At 43.1% G+C, this 8557-nt stretch overlaps 1 long non-coding RNA gene across 1 annotated transcript; it reads left to right on the top strand.

Annotated features, from left to right (window-relative positions):
- The first annotated feature begins 5032 nt into the window (after nt 1–5032).
- Nucleotides 5033–8557, top strand: LOC146667730 (uncharacterized). The gene is made up of 4 exons (XR_014911964.1): nt 5033–5483; nt 7756–7832; nt 7928–7989; nt 8263–8557. It is a non-coding gene; the product is annotated as an uncharacterized LOC146667730 (long non-coding RNA).

Here is an 8557-nt window from a genome sequence, read left to right as displayed (position 1 = left end):
AGCCTCCCAGACACTGTTCAGAGAGGTGTACTGTTTTCCCTCCTTGTAAATCTCACATTTGATGATGGACCACAGGTTCTCAAAGGGGTTCAGATCAGGTGAACAAGGTGGCCATGTCATTAGTTTTTCTTCTTTTATACCCCTTCTTGCCAGCCACGCTGTGGAGTACTTGGACGCGTGTGATGGAGCATTGTCCTGCATGAAAATCATGTTTTTCTTGAAGGATGCAGACTTCTTCCTGTACCACTGCTTGAAGAAGGTGTCTTCCAGAAACTGGCAGTAGGACTGGGAGTTGAGCTTGACTCCATCCTCAACCCGAAAAGGCCCCACAAGCTCATCTTTGATGATACCAGCCCAAACCAGTACTCCACCTCCACCTTGCTGGCGTCTGAGTCGGACTGGGGCTCTCTGCCCTTTACCAATCCAGCCACGGGCCCATCCATCTGGCCCATCAAGACTCACTCTCATTTCATCAGTCCATAAAACCTTAGAAAAACCAGTCTTGAGATATTTCTTGGCCCAGTCTTGACGTTTCAGCTTGTGTGTCTTGTTCAGTGGTGGTCGTCTTTCAGACTTTCTTACCTTGGCCATGTCTCTGAGTATTGCACACCTTGTGCTTTTGGGCACTCCAGTGATGTTGCAGCTCTGAAATATGGCCAAACTGGTGGCAAGTGGCATCTTGGCAGCTGCACGCTTGACTTTTCTCAGTTCATGGGCAGTTATTTTGCGCCTTGGTTTTTCCACACGCTTCTTGCAACCCTGTTGACTATTTTGAATGAAACGCTTGATTGTTCGATGATCACGCTTCAGAAGCTTTGCGATTTTGAGACTGCTGCATCCCTCTGCAAGATATCTCACTATTTTTTACTTTTCTGAGCCTGTCAAGTCCTTCTTTTGACCCATTTTGCCAAAGGAAAGGACGTTGCCTAATAAATATGCACACCTGATAAAGGGTGTTGATGTCATTAGACCACACCCCTTCTCATTACAGAGATGCACATCACCTAATATGCTTAATTGGTAGTAGGCTTTCGAGCCTATACAGCTTGGAGTAAGACAACATGCATGAAGAGGATGATGTGGACAAAATACTCATTTGCCTAATAATTCTGCACTCCCTGTACTTTTGATTGTCACAGTGTTATTTGGGCAGCTGCCTGCCTAATATAACATAACATCACCACAATATTTTACATTAAATGAGGAAATGTATCTTTGTTTCCTCAGCTAAGACTGCTTGGCTGCTGTAGCTTGTGTTTATGTTGAGAGTGACATCTGATTTAAAAGCAAGAAGCAAAAGCCACTGAGCACCATCAGTCAGCACAGAGGCAATGCTACAAATTTAAGGAACGAAGGTCAATTCTTTGTGTGTGTACATGCACAGAGCACATGTGCACACGGTTGTGCAGATTAACTCACAGATGTATATGACAACTCACGTTTGTGGCATTGACATTGTTTTCCAATCTTAACCCTTGTGCGCCCTGGACCAAAAAAAAGCGCGGACCCAGGTCTTGTCACGAAACAGGGCACCGGTTCGTGGTGGGGGCAGATGGGGGTCAGGCGGACCCCCGGCTATAGCGGGTCTCGTCACAGCGTCGGACAAAGGCACCTAATTGGTTGTAACCCTCCATCGATCGCGTAAGTTACGATGGCAAACCTTGGGGTCTGGAGGGACCCCAAAGCGCCACGGCAACAACTCTCAACTTCACATCATCATCATCATCGTCTCCTTCTCGAGAGTGTTCGCGTACACCGGCCTCAGTGAGGACCTCGGACTCTCCGTTCCTCCTCGATCTCCTTCCTCCTTCTCCCCCGTTCTCCTGCTCCCCGCAGGCAAGCGCTTAGCCGGATGGGCCCCGGGTTACGCGTAAACCGGCCCAAGTGGGGACCGCGGGCGCTCCATGCTCCGTGGGTACTCTGTGACCCCTTAGTGATCATGATGGGGTATTTCGCCACCCCGAACCACATTCGTAAGTTACGATGGCAAATACTGGGGTCTCAAGGGACCCTGAACCACCGGAGCAAACATCTCTCAACTTCACATCATCATCATCATCATCATCGTCTCCTTCCTCCTTCTCTTTGGTCCTTCTATCCTGCGCTTGCAAACGCTCAGCTTTACAGAGGGTAGTCTTCACGTAAACCGGCCTTCTCCTCAGTTCTCCTGGGCCTCGCTGTTGGACGCTTGGCTTTACAGAGGGCAGAGTTCGCGTAAACCGCCCTCCTTGAGGGCCTCAGACTCTCCCTGCTGCCTACCTACCTCCTTCTGCTCCATTCTCCTGCTCGGGTGGGCCCCGAGTTACGCGTAAACCGGCCTAAGTGAGGACCGGGGGTGCTCTCTACTCCGTGGGTACACTGTGACTCCTTAGTAATGGCGATGGGGTAATTCGCAACACCAATGCTCATTCGTAAGTTACGATGGCAAACGCTGGGGTCTGGAGGGACCCCGAACCGCCGGAGCAAACAACTCTCAACTTCACATCATTATCATCATCATCATCATCATCATCATCATCAATTTCTCCTTCTCGGCAGTGTTCGCGTAAACCGGCCTAAGTGAGGACTTCGGACACTTCCTGCTTCCCCGTCCTGCGACCTCCTTCTGCTCCGTTCTCCTGCTCCTCGCAGGGGAGGGCTTAGCCGGACGGGCCCCGGGTTACGCGTAAACCGGCCTAAGTGAGGACCTCGGACTCTCACAGCCTCCTAGTTCAAAGAACAGTAGTTCAAAGCGGTTACTATTTAAATGGTGTCTAGACAGAAATATTGACTCCTGTTATGACTAAGTTGCTAAGTTACTAGTTAATGAAGTTACCAGTAACATGGTTAATCGCATCCACAGATTCACAGTAAAGATCCCGATTAGCTTCAATGGATCTATAATAAATTTCTGCGCTTCATTTAAACCGTATGATACTCATACTTACCCAGAGTCAGTGTAAAATAAAATTCTACCTGTGTGAACAAAGTCTGGCTCCTTTAATCCTGCATGACAAACTTCAGGATGCAGGTTTATTGACCCTCTTTCCTGCTGGCACACCTGTGACACCTGAGAGTCAGCTAGAAACTTACAGGAATGTTTACATCATGCAAAGACTGATAGACTCTGTAATACTGTAAATGATCAGTAACTTAGGTTAATACTAAACATTTGTGCCTCTCTGTCTGTGCTGAACCATTTAGAATCAGGTTTTGAGTCAGGCTGCATTGAGTGTGGGACTTAAAAGCATTAGGCTTGAAGATGGTATGAAAATCTCTACTTACCTTCTACGCTATATTTTTGTTACTGATTTATTAATACATTTTACATTGTTTCTTTTGTTTATCAGTAGAGAGAACACAGATTTCAGAGGCGCAAAGAGAAGCACTGTTGCTTCATACTTAATACTTTAAAGCTGCATTAGGGGAAGACAAGAAGCAGAAGTACTTCCAGGCACAGCCGCAGTGAGGGAGCAGACACCTTACACTGAGTTCAGAGAAGTCAGAATTTCAAGAAGCGTCTGAAACAGCTCAGGTTTGGAAAGAAGCCTTTTATGTTGGGTGTTATAAAAAATATACACATATTTATAAATACATTTTATAACAACAACTATAATATTATTATAAATAGTAGTTATTCTCTTATTATTATAAATAAATATCAAACATTTCAGTTGATTTTCTATCACATATATTGTGTTAGCCCTGTGATAAACTGGCAGCCTGTCCTGCTTTTGCCCTGTGGCAGCTGGGATAGGCTTCAACCTCCCACTGTCACGATCCTGGGTCTTTTGACCCAGCGTTTTAAGTTTTAGGTTATTTTTGATATTTGTGGTTTATTTTTAAGTTCATTAGGTTATCTAAGCTCATTTGTTTATTTAGATTCCCCTTGTGTCTTCTACCCCTGTGTTTTAGTCTCCCTTTGCCCTTTATGTGTTTCATGCTGCGTGTCTTATGTTATCAAGTTTATATTGTCTTGTCTGCGTCTCATGTTTCCTGTTTTATTTTGAAGGTCTGTGTCCTATGTCAGTGTAGTCAGCTTTGCTTCCTTTGTCTCGTTATGTCAGAGTAGTGTCAGCTGTTTCCCCATGTGTTTCCACTTCCCCCTAATCACCCTTGTGTGTATTTATTCTGTGTGTTTCTGTTCATTCTTTGTCAAGTTGTCTGTTGTTCCATGTCTCCAGGAGTTTCCATGTTTATGTTTTTTGCAACGTTCAAGGTTTTGTTCTTTGCCTTTTGTGTTTAGCATTCAGTTTTCCCAGTTTAGTTCTAGTTAGGTTCTTTCTTGTGTGCATCTGCCTTTTATCAGCCACATTAAACGGCTCGCTTTTAACCTGACCATGTTTTACCCAGCAGACATTTATTTCAGTGACTCTTTGGAATGTAACGGACTTTGGATTATTTCCTGTGCAGGAGGAGGAGAAGGAGGCTATTCAGATGACCCGGATAGCCACGGCTAACCCAAGGTTTCTGGATTTTTTTGCCTGATGATTTAAAGAACTTTGTTACTGCCTCAACCTCAGTAGTAATATAACTTTTTAACTAGTTTAGGAGCATTTCACTTTTCTTTTGTGCTCTGAAAGACACAGAGGCTAATAGTTTTTAAAACAGAGTACCACAAACAACATGTATCCCTTTAGAAATAAACTTTTCTTGTGATACTTCTAAAAACCACATATTCTTAACTAGCCACAATAGCACTGTATCGACGCCCCAATGTTCCTTTAATGCAACCTATAATTGTCTAGTAGCCACACAAACGCACTGCAACAGTACGACTTGATGATTAGACAGAGGGGGTTACAGGTAGGGCCCCAACAGTCAGCAAAACAAGTCATAAAACAATAAAAGCTGCATACTTATCAAGAGCATCCCAGCACACACATCCCAACTGTAGTTCCATAGTTTTTCACCTTTTTTCTTTACAAACTGCTCTTTTCATCTCTCCATGTCAGAGGTCAACTGAAACCAAGTCCACCTATATAAAAACACCCCATCAGACACACAGTATTTTCCTCAGCACTTCACAACTTTCGCAAGGTATATCGTTTTAACTTTTTTTTTTCGGACCCCGGACACAGCGCTGTGAGGTAGTTAGCACACAATTTGGCCATGTAGAAAGCATCGTTTGTTTGGAACGCGTCATCACTGTTCATAAGAGTTTAATTTAATCAAACCTCATTTTAGGATCTACGTGGCTCCTCATCACTCGCCGATTCATCATTTTATTTAAATATCTGAATGTTCGGAATGGTGATCTAAGCGGGACACAGGCTGCTAGTTTTAACGCACCAGAATGCCGCAAATATAAATAAAAGCCTGACTGTCCCGAGAGCCTAGCCGCAGCGACACCTTTCTTTCAAATGGATACCTGCAGGTGCGTTGGAGCCGACTTTGCTACCCGCACAGAGCGTTTCTGACAGTCGGGCGCTGCTTATGCAATAAAGAAAAACAACAATACAGCATGTTTCTCTGCTCCAAGACATCCGCGGTCCTTTCACACGGTAAGCATGTCTGTTATACCCAGCGCATAAATGCCTGTATGTCAGCGCTGATTATTCAAACCCTGTTTAAAATGTGACACGTTTGTTGTCCAAAAACATTTCCTCTAAATTTGCAAAGTTACTGATTTAAAATCTGCTCTAAGAAATATTTCCTGTGATCTAAAATTTGGCACATTTATATTTGTGTCTGGTAACAACAGCAGCAAATGTGCTGTACAGCTGATTCTTTTGAGGGTGTAGCGCCTTCAAAGGTTGACGTAGGCACCATGTAGAGTTATAAAACGGGGTTTATTCTGGTCTCGATGACCCGGGAGAACTGCTCAAAGAAGAAAACGATTTTTTAAAAAACATCACATCAAAATGGATTCTTCTACTTTGTGTAAATCAATCACAACGTAATCAATCACAGAAAATAAAACATTTAAAGAACACAAACAAAGTAAGCTGACCTCCAGGAGGGGCTAAATAGTCCTTTGTGGCCTTATTATCTTTTTCTATCACCCTCCTGGGTGATAAGTTAGCAGCGATGCAGGTGGATGCTTCTCTGGTGTCCTGGATTGTTGATTACCTGACAGGAAGACCACAATATGTACGTCTCCCACAGTGTGTGTCTGACAAGGTGATCAGCAACACAGGGGCACCACAGGGGACTGTCCTCTCCCCCTTCCTCTTCACCCTCTACACCACAGACTTCAGCCACTGCACAGAGACCTGCCATCTTCAGAAGTTTTCTGATGACTCTGCGGTGGTTGGATGCATCAGCAGGGATGATGAGACAGAGTACCGGGCTGTGGTCGACTCCTTTGTCACGTGGTGTGAGCAGAATCATCTGCAGCTCAACGTGGCAAAGACCAAGGAACTGATCGTGGACTTCAGGAAGACCAGGAAACACTTGACCCCAGTTTCAATCCAGGGGGTCAGTGTTGACATTGTGGAGGACTATAAATACCTTGGAGTACACATTGACAATAAACTGGACTGGGCTAAAAACACCACAGCACTTTACAGGAAGGGCCAGAGTCGTCTCTATTTTTTGAGGCGACTGAGGTCCTTCAACATATGCCGGAAAATGCTGAGGATTTTCTATGAGTCTGTTGTGGCCAGTGCGATCCTCTATGCTGTTGCATGCTGGGGGAGCAGGCTGAGGGTCGCAGGTGCCAACAGACTTAATAAACTGATCCGTAAGGCCAGCAATGTTGTGGGGATGGAGCTGGACTCCCTCAAGGTGGTGTCGGAAAGGCGGATGCTGTCCAAGATAAAGACAATGTTGGATAACACCTCCCACCCACTCCATGACATGCTGGTCAGTCACAGGAGCTCGTTCAGTGAGAGACTGAGATTACCGAAAAGCACCACTGAACGACACAGGAAATCTTTCCTGCCTGTGGCCATCTCCCTGTACAACGCATCCACTTAACACACTGTTTGCTGCTACAACTACACATGTTTTTTTTTCAGCTATTTATTTATGAGTGACTTATGTATGTATGTATGTATATATATGTATATATTGTACTATTCTTAGTTAGTGTATTGTCTGTCTTGTCTTAATGTTGGTTTATAATGGAGCACTGTAACAAAAAATAATTTCCCCCAGGGATCAATAAAGTATTCTGATTCTGATTTCTTGCACTTATTTAATTTTGAACATTACTTTTTCCATGTGTGGAGCTAACGATGTGTGCTAGCAAAAAAGGGGTTGGGTGGAGACCCAAAAATGCAACCAACTCTACATTCCACTGTTCATCACCAGATGGTGCAAAAGCGCAAGATCCAGACATAAAGCATCAAATCCAAAAGTCCTTTACAGAGGGTTTTTATCATTATTATTATTTATTATTTAACTAACTTTTTAAATGTTTCACACATTAAACATTAATGCATGAATGGATGTGTATTTTAAAATGAAATACTTACAGAAGACATTGTTAATTATTAACAGCTTAATTATTGTGCTTTGTATATGCTACATGTATATATAGTACATGCAGTATGACAGGAACACAGAGGTTTAGTGCCAGACTTCACATAAAAAGTATCAACTATGTTAGGATCCATGATTATCATGTGTGGTGTTAGTTTACATTAGTGGCTCCTCTCATGAAGGTGTGTGGATCTCTCACCTCTCTCCAAATTGTGGTTGTGTGTTTGATGCTGAAACAGATGAAGACTGCTGATTGGCTGAAGTAGGGTACAATATATATTTTTGGTTTTTGGTTTGGGCAGTGCTCACCGCTACATTAAATAAACTGCTGCTCGTGTGTGTTTGTAGGTTCTCAGTCATCCAGCTCATGGTTGTCTAAGGAGCCTGGAAACACTTCAGCCACCTGGAAATACCCAGCCTGCAGAGTACATCATATGATTTATTGATTTATTTTGTGTTCATGTCACATGGATGGATGTGAAATTAATTTATGATTGTTTTGTTTTTTGTCTGTTTCTAGAGGAGACGTCGTTCAGGTTGCAGGACTTGGTGGTTATAGAGTAAATGCCACCGGCCACACACGTAAGACCATATTTTGTTTGATTATTTCACAGTTAATGCTAGAATCTGATTTCGGTTTCTGTGACTGTTTTATACTTACATTTATGTTTTTGTTTAATACTGAATGAAGAACAAGTTTTTTATTTTTGTAAATTTTGGAGTAGATATACTGTGCGCCAAGTTCCTTGTTTAAAAATCATTTGGAAACATAAAAAAAGACGAAACATCATTCTACTCAAAATTTTAGCTTTTGAAAGATTATGAATAACTTTTGTTCTTTTCCTTTTTCTCTAGTCCCTGATGAACCACCTAATCTTCAGTGTGCAGACGTGTGTTGCTGACTGTGAGCCTACCAGATACTCTCAGTGTACTGCATATGTGCCATATAACAACAGGCTGTGTCTGGAAGAACATCAAGTAGATGCACGTGGGGTTGGTTGACTGCTAATATTACTGTATATCATCTGTGTTTGTTTTAGATATTTTGGGGAGCACAAACTACATTTCTCTTCTCTCAGGGTGATTCTGGTGGTGGAGTGATTTACAACAACATGATTTATGGTGTAATCAGTTCTGGTTTTGAACGTGT

The sequence above is a fragment of the Rhamphochromis longiceps genome, linkage group LG6 (genome assembly GCF_057381845.1).
Source record: "Rhamphochromis longiceps isolate RC_006_pf linkage group LG6, R_longiceps_female_GT1.1, whole genome shotgun sequence".
NCBI lineage: Eukaryota > Metazoa > Chordata > Actinopteri > Cichliformes > Cichlidae > Rhamphochromis > Rhamphochromis longiceps.
The sequence above is the reverse complement of the archived record's forward strand: the minus strand, read 5'-3'. Positions and strand labels throughout refer to the sequence as shown.